This window comes from Felis catus, chromosome F2 (genome assembly GCF_018350175.1).
Source record: "Felis catus isolate Fca126 chromosome F2, F.catus_Fca126_mat1.0, whole genome shotgun sequence".
Taxonomy (NCBI): domain Eukaryota; kingdom Metazoa; phylum Chordata; class Mammalia; order Carnivora; family Felidae; genus Felis; species Felis catus.
The window spans coordinates 48,739,958-48,760,080 of NC_058385.1; the positions used below are offsets into that span (position 1 = coordinate 48,739,958).

General features: G+C 40.4%; 1 protein-coding gene across 1 annotated transcript in view; it reads left to right on the forward strand.

Moving 5' to 3' along the window:
* Positions 1 to 3,961: 3,961 nt before the first annotated feature.
* The window catches only part of ATP6V1C1 (ATPase H+ transporting V1 subunit C1), a 47,868-nt gene continuing 31,706 nt past the window's right edge, over positions 3,962 to 20,123 (forward strand). Inside the window, exon 1 of the mRNA XM_011291419.4 lies at positions 3,962 to 4,144. The gene's annotated coding sequence lies outside the window, so the exon portion shown is untranslated. The remainder of the gene's footprint in view (positions 4,145 to 20,123) is intronic.

A 20,123-nucleotide genomic window follows, 5' to 3' on the forward strand; every position in this document is an offset into this window, starting at 1 on the left:
AATGTCAGACATCCCTTTTCTGACAGCCCAGCTGAGGCCCTAGAAACATGGATGTCCTTGGCTCTTGCTCTGGGGAAGGCTAGACAAAGACATTCCACACCTGCTGCTCTGAGCCTAGGGCAAAGGTTGCATATGTGCATACATCTGAATTGAAATATTCATGAAGGATGTACCCAATTGATTTTCCCTGAGTCGTGGAATGACAGGTGACGTTTACTTTCTTATTTTTGCTTGTCTATGCTTTCTAATTACTAATAATTAATATCTATTATTTGTTATATTAGGAATAAATGAAACCCTGTTTTAAAACGCCATTATTCATTAAACAGTTGGCATTTATTGATAAAAAATTGTGTTTCTATTCCTCTCAAGCAAGGACTATAATATGCAGAAATTTGTGACTACGATGAGTCCAGAATTCACTAGGAGGGTGGCATATGGAAACCAATCTCTTCGCTAGTAAGTGAGTCTGGCTGACAACCCAAAATGGCAATGTGACCATAATATTACCTGATTCCATTTAAATCTTACAGCAACAATAGAGGTAGATATTATCGTCTCAATTTTATAGACGAAAACTCAGAGTATTATATATCATACTGGTAATCAAGAATTTGGGAATCTAATGGGATGCCTGGCTGGCTCTGTTGGTAGAGCATGTGACTCTTAATCTCTGGGTTGGGAGTTCAAGCCCCACACTGGGCATAGAGATTACTTAAAAAAAAAAAAGTTATAAAGACTTTGGAATCTGAGAATATCATGCATCTAGTCTAGGGTTCTCAGCCTCAGCACTAGTGACATTTTGGATCAGAAAATTCTTTGTCATGGGGGCTGTCCTATGCATTGTAGGACATTCAGCAGCAGCCCTAGGTTCTACCCCTAGACACCTGTAATATCCCTTTCCTCACGGGTTGTGACAAGCAAAAACATCTTCAGACATTGCCAAATGTCCTCTGATTGAGAACCACTGGTCTAGTGTATTCTATTCATTAATTATTAATTATATATATCATTAATCATTAATTATGTATGAATTAATTATTCATATTAAACTCAACATTCAAGATCTAAACCTCAAATCATTTTCAACACCTCACCTTTATAGGGGGCTTAGTCCTTCAATTAAATCTTTAATTGATGTTGCTGTTGATGAAAACAGACATTATGACATAATGGACATATTTTGTGTAAATATTCTCCTGTCTTTTGAATTACTTCCACCCTAATGTTATCAAATGAACAAACATTTTTTTTTTTATTTTAGAGAGAGAGAGAGAGCATGAGTGGGGGAGAAATGCAGAAAGGAGTATCTTGAAAAAAAAACTTTTTTTTAAAATGTTTTTAAATTTATTTTTGAGAGAGAGACAGAGAATGAGTGGGGGAAAGGCAACCAGAAAGGGAGACACAGAATCCAAAGCAAGCTCCAGGTTCTGAGCTGTCAGTATAGCACCTAAGACTGGGCTTGAACTCACGACCTGTGAGATCATGACCTGAGCCCAAATCAGACACTATAACTGACTGAGCCATCCATTCTCTTTAGGTGCCCCTAAAGAGAATCTTAAGCAGGTTCCATGCTCAGCCCAGAGCCTGACTAAAGGCTCAATCCCACGACCCTGGGATCATGACTAGACCTGAAATCAAGAGTTGGACGCTCAATCAACAGAGCCCCCCAGGTGCCCCAGGTGACATGATTTTGATTCCTGTTGTGCTATTAGTTTGAACGACTTTTCTCACTTTGTTTAATTAAATATTTATCTTTTTCCCCTTGAAAAAATTGTAAGAAAAAAAATAAGTGTTCTCTATGCAGTTTTTCAGTGCCTTTAAGCTTAGAAGGCACTTCCTGGTGGGGAGTATATATTTGGAAATGGAGGGGAAAGTGTGGCATGCCTGTTATACACACTGACATACTTAGTAAGCATGCTCCTACATGTTGTATAGAAAAGTGAGCTTGCTCTCTTTTTGTAAAACACATTCACCTACTCTTAAAAGCACTCAGTCCCTGCTTATATAAACACTTGCTAGATTTTTAATTGACATATGCCAGACCTAGTAATAATTAGAGCTAACATTTACCGAGCACTACATTACACGATGTCTCAAGTATAACATGGTGTTTACAACACTGGAAAGTGTCGGGAGGCCAGAATTGGATGCACTTGAGTTTAAAATTTAAGAAACTGAGGGGCGCCTGGGGGGCGCAGTCGGTTAAGCGTCCGACTTCAGCCAGGGCACGATCTCGAGGTCCGTGAGTTTGAGCCCTGCGTCAGGCTCTGGGCTGATGGCTCAGAGCCTGGAGCCTGTTTCTGATTCTGTGTCTCCCTCTCTCTCTGCCCCTCCCCCATTCATGCTCTGTCTCTCTCTGTCCCAAAAATAAATAAACGTTGAAAAAAAAATTTAAAATTTAAGAAACTGGGATGAGAATTCTGCTTCAGGGCCACACACAAACAAAAACCCCGGAAAGGTTTTAAATGCAGACCCTAAAATTGCACTGTCCAAACCAATTGCTACTAACCTCCCATGCGTATTTAAATTTTAACTAAAGTGAAATAAATTTTAAAATTCAGTTTTGGCCCCACTAGCCACATTTCAAGTGTTCAACAGCCACATAAGGCTAGTAGGTATCATATTAACAGCACCGAGTAACATTTCCATCATCGAAGAAAGTTTTATTGGACAGTGCAGAGCTAACAGAATATTGCCTTCAGGGCCATTTTTGTGATACCAGATAAAGCTTTTGGAATTCCTGGCAAGTTTCCAAAGCTGTGTAACAGAACTGGTTGTTGGAGTTGCCTGAACTTCCTCCAGAATTGGTGAAAAGCATCAGGTTGGGGATGGTTTGGTTGGTTGTTACTTTCTGTCCAATATAATACTGAGGCTCTAAGAAATTCTGTGGTGAATTTTGTCTACAGGGACACAAGAGCAGAAAAAGCCCAGGATAGCTCAGAAAACTTCCGTCCTGTAATATCCAGTAAGACTGGTGACCATTCACTGGGGGTGTTTCCTATGTGCCAGTCACTGTGCTGAATGCGTACTTCCTTCAATCCTCACAAAACCTCTAAAAGATGTGTATCGTTGCCACCATTTCACAGGTAAGGAAGCTGAACTTTAGAGGCCTCAGGTCACACAGATAGTAGCAGAGCCAGGATCTAAAACAAGATACCTTTATGCTCATGTGTTAAGTACCCCTGTAAACCTCTGGTTTTTCACTTTCCTCATCTGCAAATCTAAAAGGACTGAATTAGAAGATCCCAAAGTTCTCTACCATTTCTAAAACTATGTTCTAAATTAGAATGCCCCCCCCCCCCCATTTTCCCAAGCCAATGAAATATGCAGGGTTCGGAAGAGCGCCTTGCTACCTAAGGATATGCTTTCTCCCATCCATGCTTTTTCCTGAAACCTTTCTCGGTTTCCCATTATCTCATGTGGTTTCGACTGTTGTGATGTTTATCTCACGCCACACATACTCCTGAACTAGAGAACGTGCTCTCGTGGCAAGGAGGGATTCGCTCCGGTAAATTCTTGAAAACTTAGCAGAACGCCTAGTGCACAGTAAATGCTCCACGAACATTTACGGAATTAACTGCAAGTGGACTGGCAGGAAAACGTGAACCACTTGAAGAGAACTATTAAGGATATTACTTAGAAAACGGGGCTGTCTGAAGAAAACCCCGAATGGAAGAGCCCGTATGGGGGGCGGCTGGAGACAAATTCTGACCCGCACACACCTGAAGAAGTGGAATAACGTTAGGGATGGCGGTGGTGACGTTCGCAGGGGGCGGAGCGGACGGCGCCGGGACTCTGGGAGAGGCGGCAAACTCCACCCACCCCGGAACAGCGGCCGCCTGCCCTCCCGGGTCTTCCAGGTTCCCGGGACCGCATCCCAGCCCCGCCCCTCCTCGGAGGTGGCTGCTGCGACGGCAGCTGCGGCTGCGCAGTGGCGCGCGCGTAGGCGAAGCGGCGCGCGCCGCGGTCAGCTGATTGCTCCGGCTGGCACGTGACTTGCTCCGTAGACGCTGGGGTCGTGAAAGCCGTGGGGCCGGAGCTTAGGTCCGGGAGGGATGGAGCGCTGAGCCGTTAACGTCTGCCGGGCTGTCCGCCTCCGTACCTGTTAGTGCAGCCACTTCGTCGTTTGACATCTTCCTGGGTCAGTGAGCGATGGTTACCCCGGATGGGGAGTCCTGGCCAGGCCGAACCTTGCGCTGCGGTCGCCGTCTGGGAGGGATGGGGGCGGGCGCCGGGGCCGAAGCTGTGGCGTTGGAGCTGGCTGGGTGGCTGTGGCTGGTTTCTCGGCGCCAGTTCGTTGAAAGCTTGGGCGTAGGTTCTGTTTCTAAGGAAGAGGAAGCAGGGAAAAAGAAATGGCCCTAGGGGGTACGGAATAGCAGAGACAGGAAGGCAAAACAGTGAGGGTCTGGGACATTTCTCCTTGCATTGAGGGTGGGGAGCAAATCCACGCCCCTTGATTGAGAGGGATGAAATGTGACAGAGTGGCCCAGATGAGGATCTGGGGTGGTGTTGTGTGAAGTCACAGCGAGCTCGAGAGCCTTCACTGGGTGTACGTGCTTGTGAGTAGGGGGATGGCAGTTTAAAGGGTCTACGAGCCCTTCACTACTGGCAGGGGTCTCTCGCACAGGATGCAGGATCTTTATAGGCAGGGGAAAGAGTGAGAATCCAGAGAACTCAAACCATTTTTTATTAGAATGGGGGAAGGGTAGGCAAGAAACCCTGCAAAGGAACTTGAGAGAGTCACGTACGGCAAATTGAATCACCTGAAAATGAGTAAATAGAAGCTGATACTCTTTTCAGAGGAAAAGTCCGGTATGTTAGGGAAAAATAAAATATTTCAGCGAGAGCTCAGAACTTAGCACTGCTCTAGGAATGCGGGAGTGGGGTGTAAACAGTCCAGCCTTAGGAGTTCCCACCAGTGTTGGGGAGAGAAGTCACACACACATGAAACATTGAAGTACTATGAAGTTACAAGAAATTATCAAAAAGAATGCTAAGTGCTTTGGAATTGTGGAGTAGGGATGGAGATATGAACCGACACTATCATGAAATGTCCTGGAGGAAAGATAACTGGGGCTGGGCCTTTGCAAGCCAGTGGGATTTGAACTAGTGGAGAGAAATGGGAACTTTCTAGGTGAGGAAAATCCACAGGATTTGAAGGCCCGAAGATGAGAAGAAAGTGCTTCTAGGGGAGTAAAAAATCCAGGTTTGTGGTGGATTTGAATTACGGAGAAGTGAGAAATAAAGTTGGGGTCTGATAATGAAGACTAGTGAATGATATTTTCTCATTCATTCAACTGATACTCATTCAACTGAGCTATATATATATATATATATATATATATATATATATATATATATGCCAAGTACTATGCTGCTATGAAGGTTTAGAAAACAGGATCTCTCTCATAGAGCTTACAGTCAAGTGGAGGAAATGGGTTTTAATAAATAATCGTGCAAGTGTGAAATGTGCTTAGAAGGAATAACAGAGTGGTGTGAAAGAGTTTGTAAAGGAGATGCCTTTTTAGAAAGTACAAAGGAGGCTTTTTGGAGCATGTGACTTTCAAACGGATAGCTGAAAAGAGGCTAGAAAGGAGGAGAAGGTGTGACTGAAAATGTTCTAGGTGGAAAGAACAGTGTATGTATGTCAGTGCCCTGAGATGTGAAGAGGAATAAAGCTTTTGAGAAGTTGTAGGAGGGCTAGCATGGCCAAACCTGGAGGGAGCTATGTGAGAGAGGCATGCAGAGGAAGGCTGGGATCAGGCCCAGCAGGGCTTTTATCCTAAAAGTAAAGGGAAGCCAGTGAAGATTATAGTCAGTAAAGTGAGTTAGACGTGTTGTTGTTGTTTTTTTAATATTTATTTATTTTGAGAGAGAGAGAGTGAGAGCACACAAGTGGGGGAAGGGTGGAAGGATGGGGACAGAGGATCCAAAGTGGGCTCCATGCTGACAGCAGAGAGCCCGACATGGGGCCTGAACTCACCAGCCCTGAGTTCATGACCTGAGCCGAAGTCAGACATTTAACCGACTGAGCCACCCAGGTTCCCTAGACGTGGTTTTTAAAAATAAAATTTTGTTGGGGTGCCTGGGTGGCTCAGTCACTTCAGTGTCTGACTTCGGCTCAGGTCATGATCTCACAGCTCATGAGTTCGAGACCCATGTCATTGCTCTGTGCTGACAGCTCGGAGCCTGGAGCCTGCTTCAGATTTGCGTCTCCCTCTCTCTCTGCCCCTCCCTCACTCATGTTCTCTCTCAAAAATAAACATTAAAATTTTTTTTAAAAAAATAAAATTTTGTTGAGAGAGTGGAGGGTGCAAAAGTAAATGAGGGGAAACCACCTTGGGAGGACATTGTTGTAGTTCCTGCCAAGAGATGGCAAAGCAATTAATAGATTCCTCCTGTAAGAAATGGAGAGCCACTGAAGGGTTTGAAGTCAGGATACCTTCTCTCTCCACTAAGAGATTGAGAAGGTTTAACTGTATTCACTTTTTTTTTTTTTCCCTTTTCAACGTTTTTATTTATTTTTGGGACAGAGAGAGACAGAGCATGAATGGGGGAGGGGCAGAGAGAGAGGGAGACACAGAATCGGAGACAGGCTCCAGGCTCTGAGCCATCAGCCCAGAGCCTGACGTGGGGCTCGAACTCACGGACCGCGAGATTGTGACCTGGCTGACGCTTAACCGACTGCGCCACCCAGGCACCCCTAACTGTATTCACTTTTAAGACTTAAGGAGTCAGGGAAGGGAAAGAGTGATTAGATTCTATATTGACCCTTCACCGAGGGCAGTTCTAACTACCCCCTAAGCAGTCCTGAAGTCCACAGGGAATCATTTGGGAGTTGACTAGAGATTCTTTTGCAAAAATCTGTCTTTGGTCTCTCAGACTTATCCTCTGGTAATGTTATCTTCTCCAGAATACCTTTTATTGAACAATAGTAACCGGGCGAACTCAGTTACCTTTCATGTTTATCTTGTTCTCACAGGTCTTTGAGAGAGGGTAGATGAAAATGCTATTCATTGTAAAGGTAGGAACCTGTTAAGACCCTCGGAGCTAGAAACAGTTTTGTCTCAGTGTGGCAAAACTTCCAGAGTGTTCTGACTCCTGGTATTGTTCCTGCTGATACACCTACATAATACTTAACCACAATCATATCTAGAGAGAAGGCTGAGTTTCCTAAAGTACATTGTAATCTTTGATTCAGCAGTTTTGGTGAACGTTTTCTAGTAGGACACCTTCAAAGGATTGGCAGTGGTGGTCAGCGCTTTTAAAACTGCTTTTCTGTAAGCTTGGGTAAACCTAGTCAGTACACAGCGGCTGGAGGAGATAATGAGCAACAAAGTAGAGCTCAAAGTGCTCAGGTTGTCAATCACGGTTCTTTGGCAACAAGCAAGTTTTAAGGTGTGCTGAAGACGCAGCGGAGCCTCAGGGTTGTGTCTCAGAGCTCCCGGATCTTTTTCTCTTGGTATATCTTGCAGGGACTAGATAAAATCTAAAGAAACAGTACCTGGCATCTGCCTAAAGTAAATGCTGAGAGCTAGATAGTGTAATTTTGCATTTAAAACTGGATAGAAGATACTCGTTTTTAATTTTTGGCATGTTAGTCTTAGGAGCTTCATTTACATTTGCTTTTACAACCTAAAAAGAAACTTTTGGGCTTCAAAAGTTGGATACTATGATTATTTCCACAACTTGTGAAATAATTGCATTGGCCAAAGAGCAAAACTGGAATGCCGAAATAAACCTTTATGGCAGGATCTCCTTTGTAGTCCACTGGTTCCAGAGCAGTCTTCCTATTGAACTTGAGTTTGTTAAGGGGTAGCTACAGTTTTGACTGAGTACCTCCTAGGTAAATTTTGTTCTTGTACATATTCTGATCTGTCTGCAGGAGTAAATCTTTTTCACCCTTTGGATGTGACATTTAATACCATTTTATGTATAAACTAATTCATGTTAGATTCCCATTTCATAAATGTTTTTAAGACCTAGTAGAAACCATTAGCATAGTGCCCTTGGAAAGATAGCTCAGGCAATGACCCAGACCATTCTAAAATCTTATTGAGATGATTGACCTTTGGAACTAGAAATTTCAAACTATATTCTTTTTTTTTTTAATTTTATTTTTTTTAATTTACATCCAGATAAGCATATAGTGCAACAATGATTTCAGGAGTAGATTCCTTGATGCCCCTTACCCATTTAGCCCATCCCCCCTTCCACACCCCTTCCAGTAACCCTCTGTTTGTTCTCCATATTTATGAGTCTCTTCTGTTTTGTCCCCCTCCCTGTTTTTATATTATTTTTGTTTCCCTTCCCTTATGCTCATCTGTTCTGTATCTTAAAGTCCTCATATGAGTGAAGTTATATGATATTTGTCTTTCTCTGACTGACTAGTTTCACGTAGCATAATACCCTCCAGTTCCATCCATGTAGTTGCAAATGGCAAGATTTCATTCTTTTTGATTGCCGAGTAATACTCCATTGTGTGTGTGTGTGTGTGTGTGTGTGTGTGTGTGTGTGTGTGTACACACACACACACACACACACATATATATATATATATATATATATATATATATGTACCACATCTTCTTTATCCATTCATCCCTTGATGGACATTTGGGCTCTTCCCATCCTTTGGCTATTGCTGATAGTGCTGCTATAAACATGGGGGTGTGTGTGTCCCTTCGAAACCACACCTGTATCCCGTGGATAAATGCCTGCTAGTGCAATGGCTGGGTCTTAGGGTAATTCTGGTTTTAGTTTTTTGAGGAACCTCCATACTGTTTTCCAGAGTGGCTGCACCAGCTTGCATTCCCAGCAAACTATATTCTTTTGTTGTTGTTTTTTTAAATTTCTTTTTTTAATGTTTACTATTTTTGAGAGAGAGAGAGAGAGAGAACAAGCAAGGAAGGGGCAGAGAGAGAGGGAGACACAGAATCTGAAGCAGGCTCCAGGCTCTGAGCTGCCAGCAGAGAGCCCCAATTGGGGCTCGAACCCATAAACTGTGAGATCACGATCTCAGCCCAAGTCAGATGTTTAACTGACTGAGCCACCCAGGCGCCCCCTGAAACCGATGTGTTTTTAAAAGATATTTTAAGCAAGCTATCAGTGAATAGAAAGTTACTTGTAAATTAAAACTGATAATAGGTGGATTAACTTTACCATGAAAGCTTTTCTTTATGAACCAGCCTATACTTTAGTGTTCCTGTATGAGTGCTACTGGCATTTTGGACAGGACTGTCTGTTGTCTGGCCTCCATACGGGGAGAACGTAAAATGCTCCCGTATATTTCCAGACTCCTGGAGGAGAGAGGTACCATTTGCTTGCAAAACACATGTGGTGCTACCATTTATTTGTTGGGCAGATATTTGCGTGCTTGTTAAGTGATAGGCACTCTGTTAGTTATTGGGGATCTAGAAGTTAAGAGGAGTATTTTAATAAGCTAGCATGAAAAATGTGTATAGCCACTAGCTGTGTGATCTTGGGCAGATAATTTCATTAACTGTTCTGTCGTTTTCTAGTGGGGGTGGTAGTAATATCTTCTTTGAGTTAAGCACAAAATTACTTAGCATACTGAAGTGGTTATCACATAGTGCATATTCAGTAAGTCGTTGTCACTACCAGTAAACAGAATCGCAAGCTTCTAGAGTGAAGAATGGGAGAAAACTAACATGTTGAAAGTCTGTAACTTGATGAATTTCAGGCTAGGATACGCTGTGTTGTAGATATAAGCATCTTCTGGCTGAACGTGGTATTGTGGTCCATTCACAGTTACAAAATACCAGCCCAGGGTTGCTTGGCTGGTTCAGTCCATGGAGCATGTGACTCTTGATCTCAGGGTGTGAGTTTGAGCCCCGCATTGGGTGTGGAGCCTACTTAAAATAAAAATTAAAAAAAAAAAAAACCCACCCCAAAGAAAAGGGAAATAACGTTTGGAAGCCATGAGTGTAGATTCAGGGATTCCCCTGGATTGGAAGGAATTGTTTGTTCCTTGGGTCATTGCTGAGTTGGATATGGCAGAGAGGAAGTCTCTAGGAGCTCAGAAGGTCCCGATGATTACTTTCAGTAATAGGTGTACAGTGCCCTCCTTGCCATGTCTAGCTTACGAGAAATTACAAGAAATTTTCCCTAACACAACCTAACACCACCCCCCTCCCTAACCCTTCAGTGTTTAAGACAGATATCTATGCAAAAGGAAGGCTTGGCTCCTCTTCTTAAATTTATACCTTTATTTTGAGAGAGAGGGAGAGAGAATTCCAAGCAGGCTCTGCACTGTCAGGATGGAGCCTGATGTGGGGCTTGAATTCATGAACCACAAGATCGTGGCCTGAGCCTTAAGTCGGACCCGTAACCAACTGAGCCACCCAGGCGCTGCCAATTTAGTATTAATTTATTTTTTAGAGAGACAGCACATGTGGGAGAGAGGGGCTGAGGGGGAGAGGGGGAGAGAGAATCTCAAGGAGGCTCCACACTCAGCCTGACACGGGTGAGGTGACCCACGACCCATGGTTGATCCCATGACCCTCGGATCATGAGCTGAGCCAAAATCAAGAGTGGGGTGCTCAACCGTCGGAGACACCCAGGTGCCCCAGGCTTGGCTTTTACAAATTGTTTCTAGCCAACTGAAATAAAAATGGTGATCATTTATAAACTATGTCTATTAAAAATGAAATTGTCTTCCATCTTTAAATGTATTTATGGCATGAAATTCAGGTAGTCTGTAATGGGATTATAGAACAATTTTAAATACTTTAGTTGAAAACAGAAAAAAGCAAAAATTAAGGCTTATTTAAAGAAATATGTTCTGACAGTTTTTAAGTTTCATTCTGTATGAGTCATGAGACTACTCCTTGAAAGGTAAAATTCCCCTTTTAGTTACTAGAAACTTTTAAACAAGTTTTATTACCAGTAAGCCAAGCCCTTCCCACAATCTCAAGATGGTTCTGTTTTGAAGAGTAGAATTTTAACATTCAAAGAGGAAAAAGTTGTTCTTTTTTCTTTTTAATTTTTTTTAATGTTTATTTTTGAGAGAGAGAGTGTGTGTGAGCAGGGGAGGGACAGAGAGAGAGGGAGACATAGAATCTGAAGCAGGCTCCAGACTGAGCTGTCAGCACAGAGCCCCATGCAGGGCTCAAACCCACAAACTGTGAGATCATGACCGAGCTGAAGTCAGATGCTTAGCCGACTGAGCTATCCAGGTGCCCCCCATTAAAAAAAATTTTTTTTTAATTTTATTAAATAATTTATTAGTTTTTTAAATCACAATTGGAAGACTATGTGATATTTCTCTGACATCCAAGGTGTTTCTTCTCGTGCTTATTGAAATAGGCACTTTATTTAGTAAACCTGTATTCTCAAGGACTGAAAAGGAGGTGGTTTTGCATATAGACCACCTTCAGTCTCATTGCAAAAATTTATTTACTGCGAAAGGTGGTTGCGTTTCAAAGATTAAAGTATTGTTTTCTGAAAGAGTTAAAGTCAGTTCAGTGTTGGAGCACTTACAGGGGTGCTATATTTTCTGTGATTGCCCCTAAGTTGGGTCCGGCTCATACCTTCAAAAAGGAATGCTAGCAGCTCTCTGTTTGAGCTTATTATCCCCACCATTTATGTTGTGATAGTTATTGCTTTACTGTTTTTGTTTTATATTCAAGTGAATTGTGGTAGGAAAATAATCCACGGCCTTCAGGTTCCCAGCAATCGGTTGATAACAGTAAATAGTCTCAGAGCTTTGCACCCAGGTTTTCCTTTCTTCTCTCCTTTCTTCCATTTTGAAAAATAATTGTTACTGTTTTGTTTTTTTTTAATGTTTATTTTTGAGAGAGGGGGAGGGGCAGAGAGAGAAGGAGACAGGCTCCAAAGCTGGCTCTTTGCTGACAACAGAGAGCCTGATGTGGTGCTTGAACCCATGAACCGTGAGATGACGACCTGAGCCGAAGTCAGTCAGTCAACTGACCGAGCCGCCAGGCGCCCCACTGTTAGTTTGTTTTTAAAAGCAGCATACTTACTGCAGTCAGACAATATAGAAGTATTTTAAAAATTTGATCCGTGTTTCTCTTGTGTTTCCACTGGATGCTGCCTTGATTTTTCTTTTCTATCTTGTCATCTGGATTAAATTTCCCTCCCACCCCTAGCTACACACACAGACCTACCTACTCATACAGACCTGCATCCTCAAAATTGTAAGCTCCTTCACGCTAGGGAGTTCATTTTATTTGTTTTGCTTCTTAGATCCTACTACGGTTCTGGAAACTTAAGCACCCACAACATTTGGTGAGATAAATGATATGATCCTAAATTGAAAACAATTACAGTCAAGCAAGAGACATGTGACAAAACACAAAATAGATGTCTGCTTTAATGCAGTTAATTACATGGTTCTAAATGGGTTGAGGGAGAACATACTGAGGGGGACATACTGGTTTGGTATTATAATAATGGTTGTAGTGCATGGTTGGGTGTAGTTGGGGAAATCTTTCGTGAAGGGAAGTTTGAGTTGTTTTAAACAGGAAAGGAGTTGTTTTGTGCAAAATGGACTGAGCGGAGGCAAGTAGAAAGAGGACTAAAGGTAGGCAGGCCTGAGGACAAGATTGATAGAGTTCAGGAAGATTGTGAAGATAAAGTAGAAAAACTCAGACAAGGACATCAGTAGTAATGACAGTGAAGACTGGCAGATTTGAGTTTTATTTCCAGGAAAGAAGCAAAGTAGGGGCAGACATTTTTGCGAGTTAATCAGCCTTCTATCGTCTACAGCAATTTTTTTAGAGTTGGAAAAATTTTTTAAGGAGAAGTTTTGGGAATGAATCTGGATTCTACCCTGTGGTCAAAGAAGGGACTTTTATGTAGGGCGTTTAAAATCCTCTGAATGCTGTCCTTCATAAATTAAATAAAAGTTCGCATTTCTTGAGCAAAGTAAGAGTTTACTCAGATTTTGTTTTGTTCTGTACTTGATATCATATTGCTTTTCACATTTTAAGCTTATAACCTGCCATGGAAAGCATGCAAAAAGTGGGTTTCTAAACTCCACAGAACAAAAATCCATTTCTGTATTATAGAACTAGCAATACTGGATGATTCTTGATTATATGACATTTAGCCATCTTATTAAAGAATATCTACCATTTTTTAAATAACATTCACCATATAATCAGTGTGCAATCCACTACTTAATCACGGAAATGCCTATTTTAGGACAGTGGTTCTGAAACCGGAGTGATCACCTGAATTACCTGAGGGATGTAACAAGAATATTAAAAAAAAAAAAAAAATTCTTGGATCTCACCCTGTATAGATTAATGGAATAGAGGAGGAGAAAGGGATCTTGGATATCGTATCCAGTCCTCTCATTTTACAAATGAAGAAACTTACACAGACAATGATAAGCAGAACTGGAATTAGATTTCAGGTGTTCATATTTTCAGTGCAGTGCTCTGGCCATTACATTGTGCTTCCTGAAGTTGGCATTTGGGTTTTCTCTGGCTGTAATTTCCAGTGAGATAAAAGGATTGCTTACCGACCTTGATCTCATGCTTCAGACGTAACTATTACTAACCAGCATTGCCCTTTTGTATTATCTCCAGGGTTCATTGTTACCATGCCATTTAGTGGTCTCTAAACTTTTACATGATTTCAAGTGTGAGGATACTGCCTTTTTAAATAAATTGTGTCGGGTGTGTGTGTGTGTGTATGCACACGTGTGTGTGTTCACATATAGTACTTCATTATTGAAAACTTAGGAAACAGGAATGTATAGGAAGAATGAGAACATTCATTATTCACTCCCAAGAGATAATCTTTAACAGTTTCTTTATAATTTAATGTTCACATGTACATACATCCTTTCCTTTCTTTAAGTTGGGATAGCTGGGACATGTGTACATTTTTATGGCTTTTGATAAATATTGAAACTGCCTTCTAGAAATTGTCTCTTTTTAAGCACAAAACTTTTTGGTCTTTCAGGTATTATATAGTTATTTTAGATTGAGGAGAAAGTACTAATAGCAAGTTATTATGTCTTTTTAATGGTTTTAAATGAATTTGTTTTATCAATCATGTCAGCATGCCATACATTTTGGAAGTAATAACATGTATGAATGTGTGGGACATTAATTCAAGCCCCATCTGTTCTTCTTTTTTTTTTTTTTTAACAAAAACGAACAATTTCTCCCCATATTACTAAAGCAATACATTTTCATTGTTGTGTTCACAGTATTACTACAGTCAGCTTAAACTTGTTCACATTTCTCAGGTTCATTGTTGTTACTCCTGCTTTCTATTAAATGTTAAAACACTGCTGAGAGAGGCTGGAAGGTTATGGCTGGATCCCTACATAGAAACAAACAGAACAGTCAGATAACTTACAACAAAAACTGATGAACAGTCTATACAACAAAACTAGATGAGACTTCAGTTTTTGGCCATGATGGATCTTCTGGTACCATACTTGCTTTCTTACCATGAACAACTAGGAAGCTGGACAAAATATATGAAAAAATTCTTCCAAATATTGGACAACAGGTAGTATTTGAACTGAGAGACTGGAAACAAATGAAGCGAGATCCATAGTTCCTCTGCTTTCTACTTGGAATTGCTTTCTGTCTGGAGTCACTCTTTAGATCATGGTCTCAGAAGGAAAAACCAAGTAAAGCATGTTGGTCTTGCTGAATTGAGGAGACTGGAGTTGGGGAACACTTACCTGGCTGGAAGTTGCAGATCATATTGTCAGAAAGGAGGGAGGCAGACAGAAAAACCACCAAAAATTTGTATAGAGGTCTCTGTAGGAGGCCCAGCAAAGAATGACTAGAGAGCTTTAAGTGGAACAATATCCAGGGCACATGGGGCTGGGAAGTGTTTGAATACCTAGGGCATTCACTAGAATCCCCAGAAAGACCTTAGTAGTAGAGCTTAATTAGCTTTAGACACATTCTAACAAAGTTTAAAAATAAGCCTCCAGTGTATTATGCTAATTCTCAAGTACCTGTCAGAAGAGAGTACAACATTCTTATAAGACGACAAAATCCAGTGATTGGCAATGTAACATTGTGAATTAGTGATCTAACAGAAAACGGAACATAATGAGGATAAAAATGAAAGGCTTTTGAAAATGGAACTTAGCTGAAAAATACATCTAAAGAGAAAAATTCACTTTGTGAGATGAATAGCAGATACTCTAAAGAAAAGTTCAGCAAACTAGAAGATAGAGCAAGAGTATACCCAAACTGAAGCATAGAAAACAACTGAAAAAAAAAAATGAATCAAAGCTTTTTGACCTGTGGGACAGTATTAGGTGGTTTAATGTGTGATTTTCGTATCAAGAGAAGAGAAAGGGAAGCAGAAAAAAAATTTGAAGAAGAAGATGGATGGGATTTTTTCACATTTGATGAAAAGTAAACACAGATTCAGGAAGCTCAATGAAGTCTAAGCTGGATAAATCCTTGTGACCATGGAATAGGCAAATTTTTCTTATGCCACAGAACGCATATATTATGGGGAAAAAAGTTGGTAAATTAGACATCAGAATTGATAAGTTGAAAGCACTGAGTGAGCACATACAACACCTGGAGCTTGCATACCTTTCTGATGGCCTGTCTGCTTGGGAAAACAGTTTGGTGGCTTCTTATGAAGTTAAACATATGCTAATCATTCAGCTCTGGAATTCCACTTCTTGATGTTTATCTAAGAGAAATGAAAATATATTTTCAAAAAGAGCTTTGTCGTGGAATGTTCATAGCACCTTTGTTGTCAATGGCTCCAAAGCAGAAACAGTCTAAATGTCCCTCAACATGCGAATAGATCAGCAAACCGTAGTACATTCATGCAATGAATTAATAAGCAGTAAAACAGAATGTACTGCTGTTGATACAACATGGACAAATACCAAAGACTTGCTGAGCAAAAGGAGTCCGATACCGGAGAATACATGATGTATTTTCATCATGTATAGTTCATGTATAGTTCTTTGCAACTGGATTAGGCAGAGCTGTCGTATGACCGCAGATCAGCATCTGCCCAGGGCTGGCAGTGCAGTAGGAGTTGACTGGGACTGGGTGTGGGGGAAGGCTTTGGGACAAAAGAGATGTTTTAAATCTTGGTTGTGGTGGTGGTTACACAGGTGTATACATTTGTCAACAACTCATGAAACTTTATATTCTCATAAAGTTGATTTTTAAAAATATAGGGGAAGTGAAGGGAGCTAATCAGTAATAAACCAGATATTTTAACTAGATTATCTCATTTAATCCTCACATTTATTCATTCACAAATATTCAGTAGCTACTTTTTGAGGTTCTACATACTGGCCTCTGTGCCAGGTACTGAGTTGTGAGCAAAAATTATGGTTTCCACCAACTCTAATGGGCAGTTTATTTGGAAGAAAGACTTGAATAAAAAGTGTCCCTCAGGGAAACACTAAAAAGAAGGTGCTATGAGAGCATATAATATATTTATCTGTAGCATATAATATATACTGTCACAATGTATGATATCCATTCTGTGGTGTATCTCATATGAGGTACTTTCTGTGCCTTGGTTTCTTTGCAACTACTACCCATCTGATAAGGTTGTTTTAAACATACTAAATGAGTTAATATATATGAAGTGTTTTTATTGGTGCTGGGAGATAGGAAGTGCCCAGTAAGTATTGACTGTTATCTTGATGACATTTGGCAGTTCTAATTGTCTAATGTTGCAGGGGTATACCTGTAATAACCCAGGGAACACTGGAGTAGGAAGAGGTTTGGGGGAAGACATGAATTTGACTAAAAACACTGGGTTTTACATGTTTTTGAGACCTCCAAGTGGAGAGGTCTTGTAGTTAGTTGAGGAGGCTTGTTGGGTATGGCTCTGGATGCAGCAGAGGAGTCTGAGCTGGAGGTAAAAATTTGAGAGAGTTCAGCATCTAGCCTGGAATTGTCTTGTTATAGATAACATCCTCAAGAGAAAAATTGCACGCACATGTTTATACCCAAATATAACAGAGGGAGTCAGACCTAGGTCTGAGTCTTGAGGAATTCCAACATTTGATTAGGGTACCTTTTAATTTTCCCTTTTGTTAAACATATGATTCGTGTGTATTTATGCCTGACTTCCAGTATGCAAGATGAAAAAAGGGAAATGATTAGGAATAAAAACAGAAGTCATTTGAAGCATTCAGAGGAGATGGAAATGTCTAGGTTCTTGATGAGAAGATAAACAGTGGACACCCAGTTTTGACTGTTTCAGTGCAGCTGAGAGAAAAGGGGAAATGTGTTTAACAATACAATTTCATTTAAGATATATGTATATTCATCTGCAAAGATAAATTTTATATGGAGCTGAGCTTAAAGTTTTTTAAACTTGAAGGAAAAAAATTTTTTTTTAATTAAGTAGGCTCTGTTCCCAGTGTGGGGCTTGAACTCAGTGACCCCAAGATCAAGAGTCACATGCTCTCCCAACTGAGCCAGCCAGGCGCCCCTCAAGGAGAAATTTTTTTATGTGACTTGTGTCCACAGGGTAACAGTGGACATTGTTCAAAAACAGAACAAAAGGAATTTTGCATAAGACTTACTGATGCTGTTCTCAAAGGCAATTCTTAGGTTCATCATTTTGTTGATTCCTTCCAACAGTTGTGTGAAGAGATTTATAGTATTCCACAGATGAGGAAACTAGTGAGGGAATAGAGTCAGGAGTTTAACTATTAATGGGACTCTAAAGTTTGTGCTGTTTTTCTCTTTTTAAATTTAATTAAATTTAAATTCTATCTCCATATCTCTTGAAACTATTTTTTTTGCTTTTCTGTTTGGAGGTATCATTGTTCCTTCTAGGAGCTAGGATAGTTGGGGTGCTGGGCGTTGCTGTTCCAGACATCAACATCATCATTCTGATGATCCTAGATGAAAAGAAAAGGGAAGGGAAGCTCAATTTATTTAGAATTCCTTGGGCCTACTGGTTGCTTGGAGCCCAGAAGGAAGCAGGACAAAACGGTTTAAGGTTACGCATGGATTTCTTCAAATAGCGGAGCTCATGTGGGTCTGAGTGCGGAACATTTTCTTCTAGTATGACACAATAGAGAGTACATAGCCTTTTACAGTCAAACTCCGTGGTATTTGAACCCCACTTGCCACTCATGTGGCCTTGGTAAATGAGAACCTCTCCCAAGTATTACTACCTAGCTCATAGGGCTGTCGTGAGAATTAAATGAGATAGCATATGAGATGTGTATAACATAATACCAAACATAGAGAACACCTTTTCCTCCTCATATCCAAACAATTAGGCCCTAGAGAGGGCTCCAGTTTAAAATGGAATTAGAGTACTTTCTATAAGTTTCCTAGACATTTCCTTTTTCTTTTCTTTTCTTTCTTTTTTTTTTTTAACCAATCTCAAACTTATGATTTCTGGTGGCTAAGTGTGGGGCTCAAACTTATGACTTGGAGATCAAGAGTTACATGCTCCATTGACTGAGCCGGCAGGTATCTCTTTCCTAGACATTTCTAGACTCTACTTTTGCTTAGAATCATCGTGACATTATTTTATTTGGTCCTGATAATAGCTCAGTGAAATAGGATAGGGCAGTTATTTATAGATGAAAAATGGGGTTCTTTTTCTTATTTTTTGAAATACTTTGGAAACCTGTTGGATAAAAAAGATTTTCTAGAACTCTAAATGGTATGATAGTGACATCTACTGTAATAGCTCATATTATTACAGTCTTTGAAGAAGCTGCACTTTGGATAATTTTAAAATATCAGAAAGAACTTATTGATTTAATCACCTGCTATTTTGGAAGGGAGAGGAGGTATAAAATGTCATCAGATACACTTTAACAAAACTGCTTGTATAAATATAATGAAACCTCAGATTTCCAAAAACTACCATCATGTAGAAGATCTGGATTAGTAAAAGAGGTTTAAAGATGTTATGGAATTCTCTGATCAACTTAGAATTTTAAAGTTTAAGGTAGTGCTATGACTGGTGTTTGGGCTAAAAAAAAAAACTAGATTTGATAAGTGCAAGAATATTAGATGGAGGAGACCAGAGAAGGGGAAAAGCCAGAGCCAAAGTTGCCAAAGGCAAATGAAAGGATAGCAAGGTTTGGAGCAGCTTAGGTGAGGTGATTCGGGTTAGGGGAAGACAGGAAAGCAGGAGATAGAACCACAACATTTCATCAGGAATTTAAAGAGCAACTTACTGAGATGGACTCTGGAGTTAATACAAGTGTAGCCCAAGCTCTTACCTTTACAATATTTTGCAGTTAGAGTTCCTGAATATGTTGACCCTGAAGCATTTCTTGACAAAAAATTCCAAGACATCAGGAAGGTTTTTGTTCAATATATTACTATACTTGGTCATAACACAGTATGAACAGACTAGAAAGCATCTTGACTAGTTTTAAAACAGAAAAGTTGTGCTTGGGGGATTAACATAGTAACAAGACTATTCTCTGGATATTCTGTTTGAGAGTCCATTAAAATTTATAAATTTGCTAAACATTGTTTTATTTTATTGTAAAGTAATTACATTCTTGTAACAGTTAAAAATACTTAATTTTGAAATATTTCAAGTATGCAGAAAAGTTCAAATACTTTAGATTAACAGACATCGTGTACCTACTACCCAGATTTAACAGTTATTAACGTTGTACCATATTTTCCCTAGATATTTTTATTTCATTTTTTAAAATATTTATTTGTTTTGAGAGAGAGCACCAGCAGGGGAGGGGCAGAGAGAGAGAGAATCCCAAGGAGGCTCCATGTGTGGAGCCGGACATGGACCTCGATCCCACGACCCTGTGATCGTGACCTGAACTGAAATCAAGTCGGTCACCCAACCGACTGAGCCACCCGGGTGCTCCACCCTATTTTTATTTTTATTTTATTTTTTTGTTTTTTTAATACTTCTTTTTTGAGAGAGAGACAGAATGTGAGTGGGCAGAGGACAGAGAGAGAGGGAGACACAGAATCCTAAGCCAGCTCCAGGCTCTTAGCTGACAGCACAGAGTCCAGTGTGGGACTCAAACTCGCGAACCACGAGATCATGACCTGAGCTGCGGTCGGATGCTTAACTGACCGGGCCATGCAGGTGCCCCTAAAACATTTAAAACAGTACCTGGTATGTAGTAGATCTGTATAAACAGAAATTGGAAA